Here is a 15617-nt window from a genome sequence, read left to right as displayed (position 1 = left end):
ATCCGCCTTTCAGAACCTTTTTGTCCCCACCAGAACTGAGAAATTAGAGAGTGAATTTTCAAAATTAAACCATCAGGCAACTTGAAGCAATACAATGTATAAATAGGAATAGCTTCTCCCACTGCCTTAAGCAATACCTGTCTACCACTTGACGATAGAAGATTGCGCTTCCACCCTTGGATTCTTTTCTGAACCTTCTCTTTGATCATACTCAAAGAAGCCTTTTTCGATTTAGAGACTGTAAAAGGCAAATCAAGGTATCTATCCTGAGCCCCAATATGATTAATATTCATAGAGTTAGCAAGTAGTGTACGAGTAATGGAGGGAGTGTTGTGGCTAAAGAATACAGCAGATTTATTAAGATCTACCCTCTGGCCATTGATGCTTTCATAAGAATTCAATAAATGCAGGATGTTTGAACATGCTTTAAGATTAGCCTTACAGAATAAGATGGAATCATCAGCAAAGAGGAGGTGGTTGACCTTGGGACATCACCTATGTATCTGAAGACCCTGAATTAGTCTGTTTTATTCTGCTCTGTGTAGCAAGAAGGAGAAGCCTTCTGCACAGAAAAGAAAAAGATAGGGAGATAGAGGATCTCCTTGTCGAATACCTCTATTTGGTTTGAAAAAACCATAGGGTTGTCCTTCCACAATGAAAGAAAAAGAAACAGTTATCACTAATTCTCGAATCCACATGATCCATTGGGAGTCAAAACCAAACTTCTCCAATATAAACTAAAAAAAGTGCCATTCCACTCTATCATATGCCTTACTCATATCTAATTTTAGCGGCATTTCATTTTCGAGTCCCCGTTTTTTGTTCTTCAAGTAATGCATACACTCATGAGAAATTTGGATATTATCAGAGATTAATCTGCCTTTAATAAAAGTACTCTGCGTAGGGCTAATTAGTCTATTCATCATACCCTAAAGTTTATGTACAAGTACTTTAGAGATAATCTTGTAAAAGACTGAGGATAGGCTTATTGGTCTTACCTGAGTCATATCTTTAGCATAAGAAATCTTGAGAATAAGACAGATCTGAGTATGGTTAGAACCCTTCAAAATTCTGCCCCCTGAAAAGAAGCTCTTAACTGTTCGAAATACATCACTACCAAGTATGATCTAGAAGTTTTGAAAAAATTTTACTGTCATACCATCATCTCCTGGAGCACTTTGAGGATGAATGCTAAATGTTACAAATTTCACTTCTTCTATATTCACTGGTCTTTGAAGCCTACGGTTCATGTGAGCTGTAACCTTATGTTCAAAATCAGTAAATAGAGGTTCAGGGTTCTCATGACAAGTGGAGGAGAAGATGTCCTTGAAATAAGATTCAGCCACAGAAGCAATACCAGCATTTGAAGTAGCCACTTCACCATCACTGCCAGTTAGTTGCCAAATTTTATTCCTTCGGGTTCGATTTCTAAATTTCTAATGGAAGAAAGCTGTATTCTGATCACCGAATTTGAGCCATTTGACTCTAGACTTATTTTTCCAATAAAATTCCTCATTTTGCAATGCTTTTTCAAGTTTATCCTCTATTTCTGAAATGATGTCACCTCCATGAATTCCTGCTAAACGAAGTTTCTCTAATTCAGACTGTAGTAAATCAATCTCCACCTTTGAATTAGATCTGTGTTCTTGCTGCCATATGACAATCTTATGCCGACAATGCTTTTTTTTTTTTGAGCTAAGATATACATGGCTGAACCATCAATCTGTTCGTGCCAAACCTCTATAAAAATCTGTATTATTTCATCATTGGAATACCATCTTTCTTGGAATTTTAATCGCCATTTAGACCTCTCAGTTCTCGGATAAGAGTCTAAGAGAAGAGAGGAGTGATCCGAACCTGATTCTGATAGTCTAAGAACCGATGCATTGGGATAGAGTTGCTTCCAATCAACTCCTACTAGGAATCGGTCCCGTCTTTCTTGTATCAACTCATCACCACTCTGCTTATTCGACCAAGTGAATGGTCTTCCGACCATACCAATATCAATCAGGTCATCAATAAAACTGTTAAAAGTTTCAATAGAAGAAAGAGATTTAACACCCCCACCTGCTTTCTCCAATTGATTAGAAATGGCATTAAAATCACCCATTAACATAGCCTTACCATCGAACTGTTGGGTGACTAAAGTTAATTCAGCAAACTGAGCCATTCTATATTGATCATTTGAATTGAGATAAACACCTAGAACACCATAGGGATCATTAGAATCAGCTGTCAGAACTGATACCGCAATGAAGAGTCTACCATGTTGTAAAATCTGAACAGTGCAACCATCCCTCCATGCCATTGCCAAACCCCCAGATAATCCATCCGGATCCACAATAAACCATTCTTTGAAACCACAAGATCTTAGTTTTTCTTCAACTTGTCGAGATTGATTTTTTCTTTCACAGATAAAACCAAACTCGGGGGAGTAGGATTTGCAAATCCTTTTAAGATTGTGAATTGTCAGGGGTCTTCCTAAACCCCGACAATTCCACGAGAGCAGTTTCATATTTCTTTGGGTACCACTTGAAGGCTGGCACCCTCTACCATCATAGCATCAGAGACAATATCATTGGGACAAATTTTCTTTGAAATATCTTCAGTAACGTTACCTCCACTCCTCCATTTGAAACATATCACAGATTTTCTGGTAAGTTATTTCAGGTTTGGCTTTTTGTTCTCCTTTATAAGCTTGGACATGATGTTGTTATTATGTTGGACATTATTCATGGGATAAGATATCTCCAATAAAGCATTAAAAGAAGAATTATTATCAGTAGCCATACTAGTATTTTCTGATTCACCCTCATTTTTTGCTCTAGAACCCGAATTGGCAGCAATTTTTTTATTATTCTTTTTTTTCTGATCATCTTGCACACTCAATTTTGAGAAACTATAAAAAAGCCAAGTAGGTGGAGATTTTTTCTTTGGTTGAGCTAGAATAGAACTATCCCAATGTTGATTAGGATTGAAGGAAGCTCTCTTTTCAGTTAAACGTCTATCGACTTGATCTGCCTTAAGCCATTCATCAAATTTATCTTCCTCGATATTATTTTGGGCAGAATCATCAATAAAAAATTGGCAGTTCTTAAATTCATGCCACAATTTTGTACAATAAGTACAGAACACACATATACATTCATAGCGTACTCTAATCTCCAGCATTTTCTGATTTGGATCAAGCAATTTCAGTGTATCCCTCACTCTTACTCTTTTATCACCGTTCAGTTCCACTTTAACCTTCACTATGCGTATATCTTTGGCTCTAACTTCAAACAGAGCAACATCTTCAATTTGACCAAGTTTTCCACCCAATTTTTAGCCAACATCAAGCGTTTTGTATTGTTCAGGCAATCCCCAAAATTGTGCTCATACAGGAAAATAAGAGATGTGATTATCCTCCATGTTTATTGACTGCTACCATCTACGAACATGAAGAACAAAACTCTTGAACAACCTCTCAATTCGAGTCAAATCAGAGTCATTCTCAAAGAAAAATTGAAACTGGTTCCTGGATTTTTCGACTACTCAAAACCTTCTGGTTTATTCCATATTGCATAGAGAGCTCCTTCCATGGTACCTACAGAAAAGATCCGATCTGAGAAAATCTTTTCAGATAGACTCCGTGTACAAGCTTGAATTCCTTTAGAAACATCTTCATAAGCTAAAACGATCAAATCATCCTCCTGATCACTATCAATTATATGGGGTTTTGAGTCTCTGATTTGTTGCTCATGGTGTAGAGAGCTCATGATGTAGAGAAAATCAGAATTGGTATTTGATTATTTCGGAGAGAAATAAGATATATGGAATGAGTGAATTAGAAAATGGAGTGAATTAAAAGAGAAATCCGCATAGGAATGAATTGGGAGAGAAAACAAAAATTAGGGAATCAAGTGGGGATGAATTAGAAAATGAAAAGAAATTAAGAGAAGAAAGTAGAAGAAGATGGAAAAGACTTTAACTAAGAAAAAACAAAAAATGGTGTAACCATGGAGGTGGCACAGTGAAACCCTAGCAGAACGTGGACGAACCCATAGGATGCTAGATGAAGAGTACGTACTCCCGCTAAGTTATATTTACCTCTTACCGAGAGTTAGCTTTTAATTTTTATGTTTTTTTGTTGTATTTTTTATTTATATGATAAATATTTTTATATTATTTGTGTACTGTTCTAATTTCTCATGTTATATTTTTATGAAATTTTTTATCATTTACTATACTATTAATTATATGTATATTTTTCATGAAGTCTTTTTTTTTTATTTTTATTTAGCTTTGTTTATATGATTTTTTATTTATTTTATTGTATTTCTTTTATTTATATGATAAATGTTAATTTTTTTATTTTTTAGTGCTCTAATTTTTTAGGTATTTTATTAATTTTTATGATATTTTTATTATTTTTCATTCATATGAATTCTTTTTTTCTATCATTTATTGCATTGTATTTGTATTGTGTATGAAATTTTTTTATTTTTTTATTTGATTTTATTCATATGAATTTTATTTACCTTTTATTGTATTTTTTTTCTCCATATGATGTATGTTGTTGGTTTTATGAAATTTTTATTATTTTTTATCTGTATGATTTTTTTCTATTTTTTGATGTACTCTATTTTCATTTTGTATCATTTTTTTTTATTTTTTATTCTAACTTTATAAAATTTGTAATTGTAATTATTATATACTATGTTTATTATCAAAGTTTTGTATAATATGAATTATGATCCTATAGAAAAAGGACAAAATAAATAAAAACTAATTATAAGTAACAATAGAGTCATAAATAATGAAAATTTATAGTCCAAAGTAATACAGTACTAAAAAATTATAGAATATTTTCTTTTTGTTTGACATTATAAAATTTATAGTACTCTCTTTTATATTTTTAGTTTTTATTGTATTTATTTTACTTGTATGATAAATATTTTTTTATATTATTTTTGTTAGTGTTTTGATTTTGCATGTATATAAAAAAATATTTAAATTAATGTCTCTTTTAATTTTTCATCTAAAAGTATTTTGAGTAGTATAATCTAAACAATATTTATTTTACTATAATTCATTTTGATATAAAAATTGCTAAATAAAAATCTCGTTAACACAAACTTACTTTTCATTAAAATCAATTTTATAAAATTAATTTTATACAAACTCTCATTTACAAACTCTCATTTTATACTACTCTCATTTGAGTAGTATAATTAATTTTATATATTGGGGCTTCAGTTTTAATTTCCAGAGATTTGATGGGTCCCAACGTGTAAGCATTATCTGCTTCAATATCACACATTCAGTTCATTTTCTTTTAGCTGACTGACATGTGTGTTTCTATATGTATAGAAGTATTTTGGCTTATACATCATAACATTCACCTATAATTTATTGTGAATTTTTTACCTTCCAATGATGTGTAATATATCCAAAGTGTAAATGGCAGATAGAAAAATAGTGAAAAGAAGTTGACCTTGATTCACCCAAATAAAATTTATACCGTAATAAATCTTGGTTAGGATTATATTCATAGCTTATTTATTTATTTTTTGCGACACAATCTTTGAGTACAGAGAGTGTAATCTTTTGGTTTTATGAAAAGAATTGTAGTGAATATATTTTTTGTTTAAGAGTTTATCGTGGATTAATAGGTTACTGTATATATAAGATAAAATTTGAATCCTTGACTTGAGATGATTAATTAGTTAACTACTAAACCAACTCAATTTAATTGTAATGAACATATTAGTATTAACAATTTTGTTATATACAGTGATAAATCTAAAAAATTTTGACAGTAGAGACATAATAATAATAATAATAATAATAATAATAATAATAATAATAATAATAATAATAATAATAATAATAATAATAATAATAATTTTCATAATAAAAATATTATGTATACATAAAAATTAACTATCAAATTATTCATTAATCATTATGTATTTGTGTATTATATATATGTTGTTTAATTTATTTTTAATGTGTATTTTATATTTGAATGTATATTTTATACGAGTGGTTATTTTTTATGTACATATAGCATGATTATTATTATAATAATTATATTTTGTTATTATAAAATATGATAATTCTTTAAAATATCTAATTTACAAATTAAAATACTAAGATAGTAATTTAAATAATAATATATAATTTAGAATTCTATTTTTTAGGTTTCATATTTTGAAAATTTTGAGTATTTTTTTTATAAATGCAATCAAAATGTCTCTCTTTTTATATATATTTCTAAACAATTATTTAGAAATTCACTTCTCATGTAATTAGAAGCTAACTTATACTAATATTCATAGTTAATCCAGTTGCTATGGAAAAAATTAAAACTAATTTCAAAAGAAGATAAATAATACTCTTTGAGTCAATTTCTAAAAAACGAACAACACTCTTATTTAAATTGAGAATTGATCATTCTAATAAACATATAATATGAAATTATTAAAGTTACTATTAACTACCAAAAGTTAAATAAAAAATTATTTTGAGATCAAATTCAATAATTTAATGGGGACAAATAAATTTTCAAATTGTAGTGCCTCCACAACAATGTACATAGATCTGTCCCTAGCTACATATATAAACGTTTTTGTAAATGAAATCCAACTAAGTTGTAAAAAATAACAACAAAAATCTCCTATGACACTAGAATTTCTTAACTTTAATACTAAATTTCTTAAGGTTATCGACAGATGCAATTTTTTTATTTGTTTATTTTTTTATTTGTTTATTTTTTTTTAATGAAAAAAGTGTCAATCACAACCACCAAGTTGTCATAGTTCTTGTTAATTTACTTGCAAATTATAATATATATAAATATCTTTCATCAAATAATTTATTTTTATTTAATTTATTTTTATTTTAATTATAAACTCACTTATTTTTAAATTAATTATATTTTTATTTAACAATAATTATAAATTTACTTATTTTTTCTTTTTATAATGATATAATATTTATTAATATTATTTTTTAATAAATACTTATAGTATATAATAGTATAATAGATATAAATTAATTAATAAATTATTAAAATTTAAAAATAATAGTTATTTTAATATAAAAACAAAATAAAATATTTATGATAGAGTAAAATTAACAAAATACTTATTGTTCTTGTTCTATATTGTTTTAGAATAGTTAGATATTCTTAAAATATTAGTGAAAATATGTATTTTAAATTTTAATTTTAAATTTTTTACTATTTTTTATTTATATAGGACCGGGTTAACCGATTCAACCAGTGACCCACTAGTTGCACCAATGATCCAGTAATCCAATAACCTGACCGGTTCGATTACTGGTTCGATTCTGACAACTATGGGATAAAGTATACTTTTTGTCGCTAATATTTACCAAAAATTTTAAAAATACCCTTATGCTTTAATTTGTTTTAATTTTATCCCTTAAATTTTTTATTTGCATCAATTTTATCCTTTTTATTATTTTTTTCAGATAACATTTTTCTTTTCAATTTTATCCCTCTCTTGTGCCCATCTTCATTATCTCTCTTTCTCTCTCTCTCCACCACTATCCAATGCATTATCTTCATCATTGTAACCTAGGCTCCATTTGGTTTGTATATATATTGAGACATAAACATTAAGGTATATACATTTGAAACATAGACATAAAATATTTGTGTTTGTGTATAGTATTAAAAATAATAGATATGATACTAGTGTAGTGTCTAATATTATATTTGGTTGTAAAACACAAAAAGACTACATAACTGAAAATGATTATTTTATCCTCATAAATTAAATTCGGATTTGTAAAAGGAGTTGGAGATATTTGAAATTTTAAAATATCAATATGGATAAAATAGTTCAAACAAAAAAAAAATTCAAATCCGTGTCCATGGCTTTAACTATGTGTCTCATCAATTTAGTGAAACACAAAAAATATGTATATTGTGTATGTTTATAGATATGCGTGTCTCTCTCATTTTTGTGTCTCAAAAACCAAACAAAAGACACGTTTTACCGTGCCACACACACTAAACAAACGCTTTCCTACTGCACACACTATACCGCCCCTATATATTATCCACTATGTTCTTCCAAAAATAAACTCCAAAACTATGATCACTGCTCTACCACAACCAAAAAACGGCAACTTTCCTTCACAATGTACCTTCAATTTTTCTTTAACTTCCAAATGTGGAGATTTAAAAAGAGATGCCACAAGTTGAAATCAATAACATACTTTGCATCTGTTGCTATCAATTGGCTTCTACTTGCTTCAATGAAAAATCTTTTGAAGCTTTCTAGTAGTAATATATAGCACTGAAATACAGTAACCCTAAATCAGATATCAACAAAAAAGAAATTTTCATATATTACTACCTAGAACTGTTACTTGTCACTGCTACTCTGATGAGCGGATATTTTATACGTTTTTTGGGGATAATTTCATGTAGTTTTTAGTATGTTTTAGTTAGTTTTTAGTATATTTTTATTAGTTTCTAGGCAAAATTCATATTTCTGGACTTTACTATGAGTTTGTGTATTTTTCTGTGATTTCAGGTATTTTCTGGCTGAAATTGAGGGAGTTGAGCAAAAATCTGATTCAGGCTGAAAAAGGACTGCGGATGTTGTTGGATTCTGACCTCCCTGCACTCGAAATGGATTTTCTGGAGCTACAAAAGTCCAAATGATGCGCTCTCAATCGCGTTGGAAAGTAGACATCCAGGGCTTTCCAGCAATATATAATAGTCCATACTTTGCTCAAGGATAAACGACGTAAACTGGCGTTCAACGCCAGTTCCATGTTGCATTCTAGCGTTAAACGCCAGAAACAGGTTACAAGTTGGAGTTAAACGCCAGAAACAGGTTACAACCTGGCGTTTAACTCTGGAAACAGCCTAGGCACGTATAAAGCTCAAGTCTCAGCCCCAGCATACACCGAGTGGGCCCCAGAAGTGGATTTCTACACTATCTATCTTAGTTTACTCATTTTCTGTAAACCTAGGTTACTAGTTTAGTATTTAAACAACTTTTAGAGATTTATTTTGTACCTCATGACATTTTTTAGATCTGAACTTTGTACTCTTTGATGGCATGAGTCTCTAAACTCCATTGTTGTGGGTGAGGAGCTCTGCTGTGTCTCGATGAATTAATGCAATTATTTCTATTTTCTATTCAAACACACTTATTTCTATCTAAGATGTTCATTCACACTTCAATACGATGAATGTGACGATCCGTGACACTCATCACCATTCTCAATCTATGAACGCGTGCCTGACAACCACTCCCGTTCTACCTTCGATTGAATGAGTATCTTTTGGATTTTGTAATCAGAATCTTCGTGGTATAAGCTAGAATCCATTGGCGGCATTCTTGAGAATTCAGAAAGTCTAAACCTTGTCTGTGGTATTTCGAGCAGGATTCAGGGATTGAATGACTGTGATGATTTTCAAACTCACAAGGGTTGGGCGTAGTGACAGACGCAAAAGGATCAATGGATCCTATTCCAGCATGAGTGAGAACCGACAGATGATTAGCCGTGCGGTGACAGCGCACTTGGACCATTTTCACTGAGAGGACGGATGGTAGCCATTGACAACGGTAATCCACCAACACACAGCTTGCCATAGGAGGAACCTTGTGTGCGTGAAGAAGAAGACAAGGGGAAAGCAGAGATTCAGAAGACAAAGCATCTCCAAGACTCCAACATATTCTCCATTACTGCATAACAAGTATTTAATCCATGCTCTTTTATTTTTCGCAATTCAAACTAATAATCATAATTAATCTCCTGACTAAGAGTTACAAAATAACCATAGCTTGCTTCAAGCCAACAATCTCCGTGGGATCGACCCTTACTCACGTAAGGTATTACTTGGACGACCCAGTGCACTTGCTGGTTAGTGGTACGAGTTGTGAAAAGTGTGATTTACAATTCGTGCACCAAGTTTTTGGCGCTGTTGCCAGGGATTGTTTGAGTTTGGACAACTGACGGTTTATTTTGTTGCTTAGATTAGGAAAAATTTTTCTTTTTTGGTTTAGAGTCTTCTATCATTGTTTTTGGTTGAATTTTTTTTAAATTCTTATTTTCTCTTTTTAAATTTTTCGAAAATTTTTACAAACTAATAATTGAGTTTTCCTGTTTGAGTTTAGTTTCATATTTTAAGTTTGGTGTCAATTGCATGTTTTTATTTTCTTTTAAATTTTCGAATTTATATTCATTGTTCTTTCTTAATCTTCAAGTTGTTCTTGTTTATTTTCCTTGTTTGATCTTTAGTTTTTCTTGTTTTGTGATTTTTCTTGTTTTTCTTGTGCTTTTTCAAAATATCAGTTTTCAAAAAATTTTATACATTAAATACCTTATTAAAACACTTTAAATTTATAACTCAATTGGCTAGAGCGTTGTGTTTATGTTCCTGGTAATTAGGAATTTTCCTTTTAAAACTTTTTCAAAAATAATTTTTCTTTGATTAAATCTGGTGCCAAACTTTTAAATTTGGTGTTCTCTTGTTATTTTTCTTTAATTTTCGAAAAGTTATTCTTAGTTTTCTAAAAGTTTTAAGTTTGGTGTTCCCTTTTATGTTCTTGAATCTTTGAATCTTGTTCTTGTTGTTCTTGTGAGTCTTCAAGGTGTTCTTGAGTCTTCTTTGTATTTTGATCTTAAAATTTTTAAGTTTGGTGTTCCTTGGTATTTTTCCTCCAAAATTTTCGAAAATAAGGAGCATTGGATCTAAAAATTTTAAGTTTTGTGTCTTTTTATTGTTTTTCTCTTTCCTCATTGAATTCAAAAATATCTTTTCCCTTTATTTTAACTGATTTTTCGAAAATTACCTTTAAAAATTCATATTTTTATTTTAAAAATCAAATCTTTTCAAAATTCAAAATCTTATTCAAAAATCATATTAAAAAATTTCCAAATCTTTTCAATAAATGACTCAATTCAACATTCAAATTTCTTTTTATTTTCTTTTTCTTTTAATTTTCGAAATCTATATTTTATTTTCTAATTATTTTACTTTATTTTATTTCATTTTTTCGGTTATTTTTAATTAAATAAAACAAAAAAAAATAAAAATAAAAATATATTTTACTTGCAATTCACATCATCTCCCTTTCTCCGTCATGGATCTAAGTGGAAATGAACAGTCCAGAAAGATTCTGGGGTTGTATGCTAACCCTACTACTACTGCATATGGGAGTAGTATCTGTATACCCTCCATCAAAGCAGGCAGTTTTGAGCTAAATCCTCAGCTCATTGTCATGGTGCAGCAAAATTGCCAGTATTCCGATCTTCCACAGGAAGAACCTACTGAGTTTCTAGCACAATTCTTGCAAATTGCTGACACAATACGTGACAAAGAGGTAGATCAGGATGTATACAGACTGTTACTGTTTTCGTTTGCTGTAAAAGATCAAGCTAAAAGGTGGTTAAATAACCAACCCACAGCAAGCATAAGGACATGGAAATAGTTATCAGACAAATTCCTGAATCAATATTTTCCTCCAAAAAGGATGACACAGCTAAGGCTGGATATCCAAAGCTTTAAACAAGAGGATGATGAATCCCTTTATAATGCCTGGAAAAGGTACAGAGGGATGCTAAGGAAATATCCCTCTGAAATATTTTCAGAGTGGGTGCAGTTAGACATCTTCTACTATGGGCTTACAGAAGGAGCTCAGATGTCCCTAGACCACTCAGCTGGTGGATCTATACACATGAGGAAAACTATTGAAGAGGCTCAAGAGCTTATTGATATAGTTACTAGAAACCAACATCTGTACATAAATAATGGGTCCTCCATAAAAGAAGAAGCCAAAGCAGTATCTACTGAACTTGGTCCTCCAGAACAAGTTGCTGAACTCAATCAACAATTGTGCTTTCTAACAAAACAGCTAGCAGGATTCAAGGAGATGCTACAAGACACTAAAAATGCTAATAAAAATATGGAGGCACAATTGAATCAGACAAAACAACAGTTATCAAAGCAGATAACAGAAGAGTGCCAGGCAGTTCAATTAAGAAGTGGGAAAACATTAAATACCTCACTTCAGAGCAGCAGAAAGCCAAAGAAAGAACAACTGACAGAGGATAAGCAAAATATCATCCAAAATCCCTCTGAGGACAGTAAGAGCCCAGAGAGGAATGATTCTGGCACTCAAACGCCAGAAAAGGATGGAGAGCTGGTGTTAAACGCACAACCCATGCTCAGTTCTGGCATTCAAATGCCACAAACAAGCAAGGAGTTGGCGTTAAACGCCCAAAAGAAGCTCAGTTCTGGCGTTCAAATGCCAGGAACAGGTAAGGAGTTGGCGTCCAACGCCAATCCAGCTTCCACCCCTGGCATTCAAACGCCAGTGAGGGATCAGACACATAAAAGTGCTGATAACAACCCCTCTAAAAAGGCTTCTCTAACCACCTCTGTAGGAAATAAACCTGCAACAACCAAGGTTGAAGAATAAAAAGCCAAAATGCCTTATCCTCAAAAACTCCGTCAAGAGGAGCAGGATAGGCAATTTGCTCGCTTTGCAGACTATCTCAGGACTCTTGAAATAAAGATTCCGTTTGCAGAGGCACTTGAGCAAATACCTTCTTATGCCAAGTTCATGAAAGAGATATTGAGTCATAAGAAGGATTGGAGAGAAACTGAAAGAGTTCTCCTCATTGAAGAATGCAGTGCAGTCATTCTGAAAAGCTTCCCAGAAAAGCTTAAAGATCCCAGGAGCTTCATGATACCATGCACATTAGAGGGTAATTGCACCAAGACAGCTTTATGTGATCTTGGGGCAAGTATCAATCTAATACCTAAATCCACTATCAGAAAGCTTGGTTTAACTGAAGAAGTCAAACCAACCCGGATATGTCTCCAACTTGCTGATGGCTCCATTAAATACCCATCAGGCGTGATTGAAGACATGATTGTCAGGGTTGGGCCAGTCGCCTTCCCCACTGACTTTGTAGTGCTGGAAATGGAGGAGCACAAGAGTGCTACTCTCATTCTAGGAAGACCTTTTCTAGCAACTGGACGAACTCTCATTGATGTCCAAAAGGGGGAAGTAACCCTGAGAGTCAATGAGGATGAGTTTAAGTTGAATGCTGTCAAAGCCATGCAGCATCCAGAAACACCAAAAGACTGCATGAAAGTTGATCTCATTGACTCTTTAGTAGAGGAGATCAACATGGCTGTGAGTCTCAAATAAGAGCTGGAAGACATCTTTAAAGATGTTCAGCCTGATCTGGAGGATTCAGAGGAATTGAAAGAGCCTTTGGAAACTCCTCAGGAAGAGGAAAAACCTCCTAAACCCGAGCTCAAATCATTACCACCATCCCTGAAATATGCATTTCTCAGAGAAGGTGACACTTTTCCAGTGATCATAAGCTCTGCTTTGTATTCACAGGAAGAAGAAGCACTACTTCAAGTGCTAAGGACACACAAGACAGCTCTTGAGTGGTCCATAAGTTACCTTAAGGGCATAAGCCCAGCTAGATGCATGCACAAGATCCTATTGGAGGATGATGCTAAGCCAGTGGTTCAACCACAGAGGCGGTTAAATCCAGCCATGAAGGAAGTAGTGCAGAAAGAGGTCACCAAGTTACTGGAGGCTGGGATTATTTATCCTATTTCTAATAGCCCCTGGGTGAGCCCTGTTCAAGTTGTCCCCAAAAAGGGAGGCATGACAGTGGTTCATAATGAAAAAAATGAGCTGGTTCCTACAAGAACAGTTACAGGGTGGCGCATGTGTATTGACTACAGAAGGCTCAATACAGCCACCAGAAAGGATCATTTTTCTTTACCATTCATAGACCAGATGCTAGAGAGACTAGCAGGTCATGATTTTTACTACTTTTTGGATGGCTATTCAGGTTACAACCAAATTGCAGTAGATCCCCAGGATCAAGAGAAAACTACATTTACATGTCCATCTGGAGTATTTGCCTACAGAAGGATGCCATTTGGGCTGTGTAATGCACCTGCAACCTTTCAGAGATGCATGCTCTCTATTTTCTCTGATATGGTGAAAAAATTTCTGGAAGTCTTCATGGATGACTTCTCAGTATATGGAGACTCATTCAGCTCCTGTTTTGATCACCTGACACTAGTTCTGAAAAGATGCCAAGAGACTAACCTGGTTTTAAACTGGGAAAAATGTCACTTTATGGTGACTGAAGGGATTGTCCTTGGGCATAAAATTTCAAACAAGGAAATAGAGGTGGATCAAGCTAAAGTGGAAGTAATTGAAAAATTACCACCACATGCCAATGTTAAGGCAATCAGAAGCTTTCTGGGGCATGCAGGATTCTATAGGAGGTTTATAAAGGATTTTTCAAAAATCGCAAAACCTCTGAGCAATCTGCTAGCTGCTGACACGCCATTTGTGTTTGACACAGAATGTCTGCAGGCGTTTGAAACCCTGAAAGCTAAGCTGGTCACAGCACCAGTTATTTCTGCACCAGACTGGACATTACCATTCGAATTAATGTGTGATGCCAGTGACCAAGCCATTGGTGCAATATTGGGGCAGAGGCATGACAAGCTCCTGCATGTCATTTATTATGCTAGCTGTGTTTTAAATGATGCCCAGAAAAATTACACAACCACAGAAAAGGAATTGCTTGCAGTGGTTTATGCCATTGACAAGTTTAGATCATACTTAGTAGGGTCAAAAGTGATTGTGTACACTGACCATGCTGCTCTTAAATATCTACTTACAAAGCAGGATTCAAAACCCAGGCTCATAAGATGGGTGTTGCTTCTGCAAGAGTTTGATATAGAAATAAGAGACAGAAAAGGGACAGAAAACCAAGTAGCTGATCATCTGTCCTGGATAGAGCCAGTAGAAGGGGCGTCCTTTCCCTCTATTGAAATCTCTGAAACCTTTCCAGATGAGCATTTGTTTGCCATTCAGGAAACACCATGGTTTACAGACATTGCAAACTATAAAGCTGCAAGGTTCATACCCAAGGAGTACAGCAGGCAACAAAAGAAAAAATTAATTACTGATGCAAAGTATTACTTGTGGGATGAACCTATCTCTTTAAGAAGTGTGCAGACGGAATAATCAGAAGGTGTGTGCCTAGAGAAGAAGCACAAAAGATCTTATGGCATTGCCATGGGTCACAATATGGAGGACATTTTGGAGGTGAGCGAACAGCCACCAAAGTCCTCCAATGTGGCTTCTACTGGCCTACCCTCTATAGAGATTCTCGATAGTTTGTACGTAACTGTGACAGTTGCCAGAGAGCTGGTAATCTACCTCATGGTTATGCCATGCCTCAACAAGGAATCTTAGAGATAGAGTTGTTTGATGTATTGGGTATTGACTTCATGGGGCCTTTCCCACCATCATACTAAAACACTTATATTCTGGTTGCAGTCGACTATGTATCTAAATGGGTAGAGGCCATTGCCACACCCACTAATAATACTAAGACAGTGCTGAAGTTCCTCCAGAAACATATCTTCAGCAGGTTTGGTGTCCCTAGAGTACTAATCAGTGATGGGGCACTCACTTCTGCAACAAACAGCTTTACTCTGCCATGGTCCGGTATGGAATTAGCCACAAAGTGGCAACTCCATATCATCCACAGACAAATGGACAAGCTGAAGTCTCTAACAGAGAACT

The sequence above is a fragment of the Arachis hypogaea genome, chromosome 15 (assembly GCF_003086295.3).
Source record: "Arachis hypogaea cultivar Tifrunner chromosome 15, arahy.Tifrunner.gnm2.J5K5, whole genome shotgun sequence".
NCBI classification, from domain to species: Eukaryota; Viridiplantae; Streptophyta; class Magnoliopsida; order Fabales; family Fabaceae; genus Arachis; species Arachis hypogaea.
The sequence above is the reverse complement of the archived record's forward strand: the minus strand, read 5'-3'. Positions refer to the sequence as shown.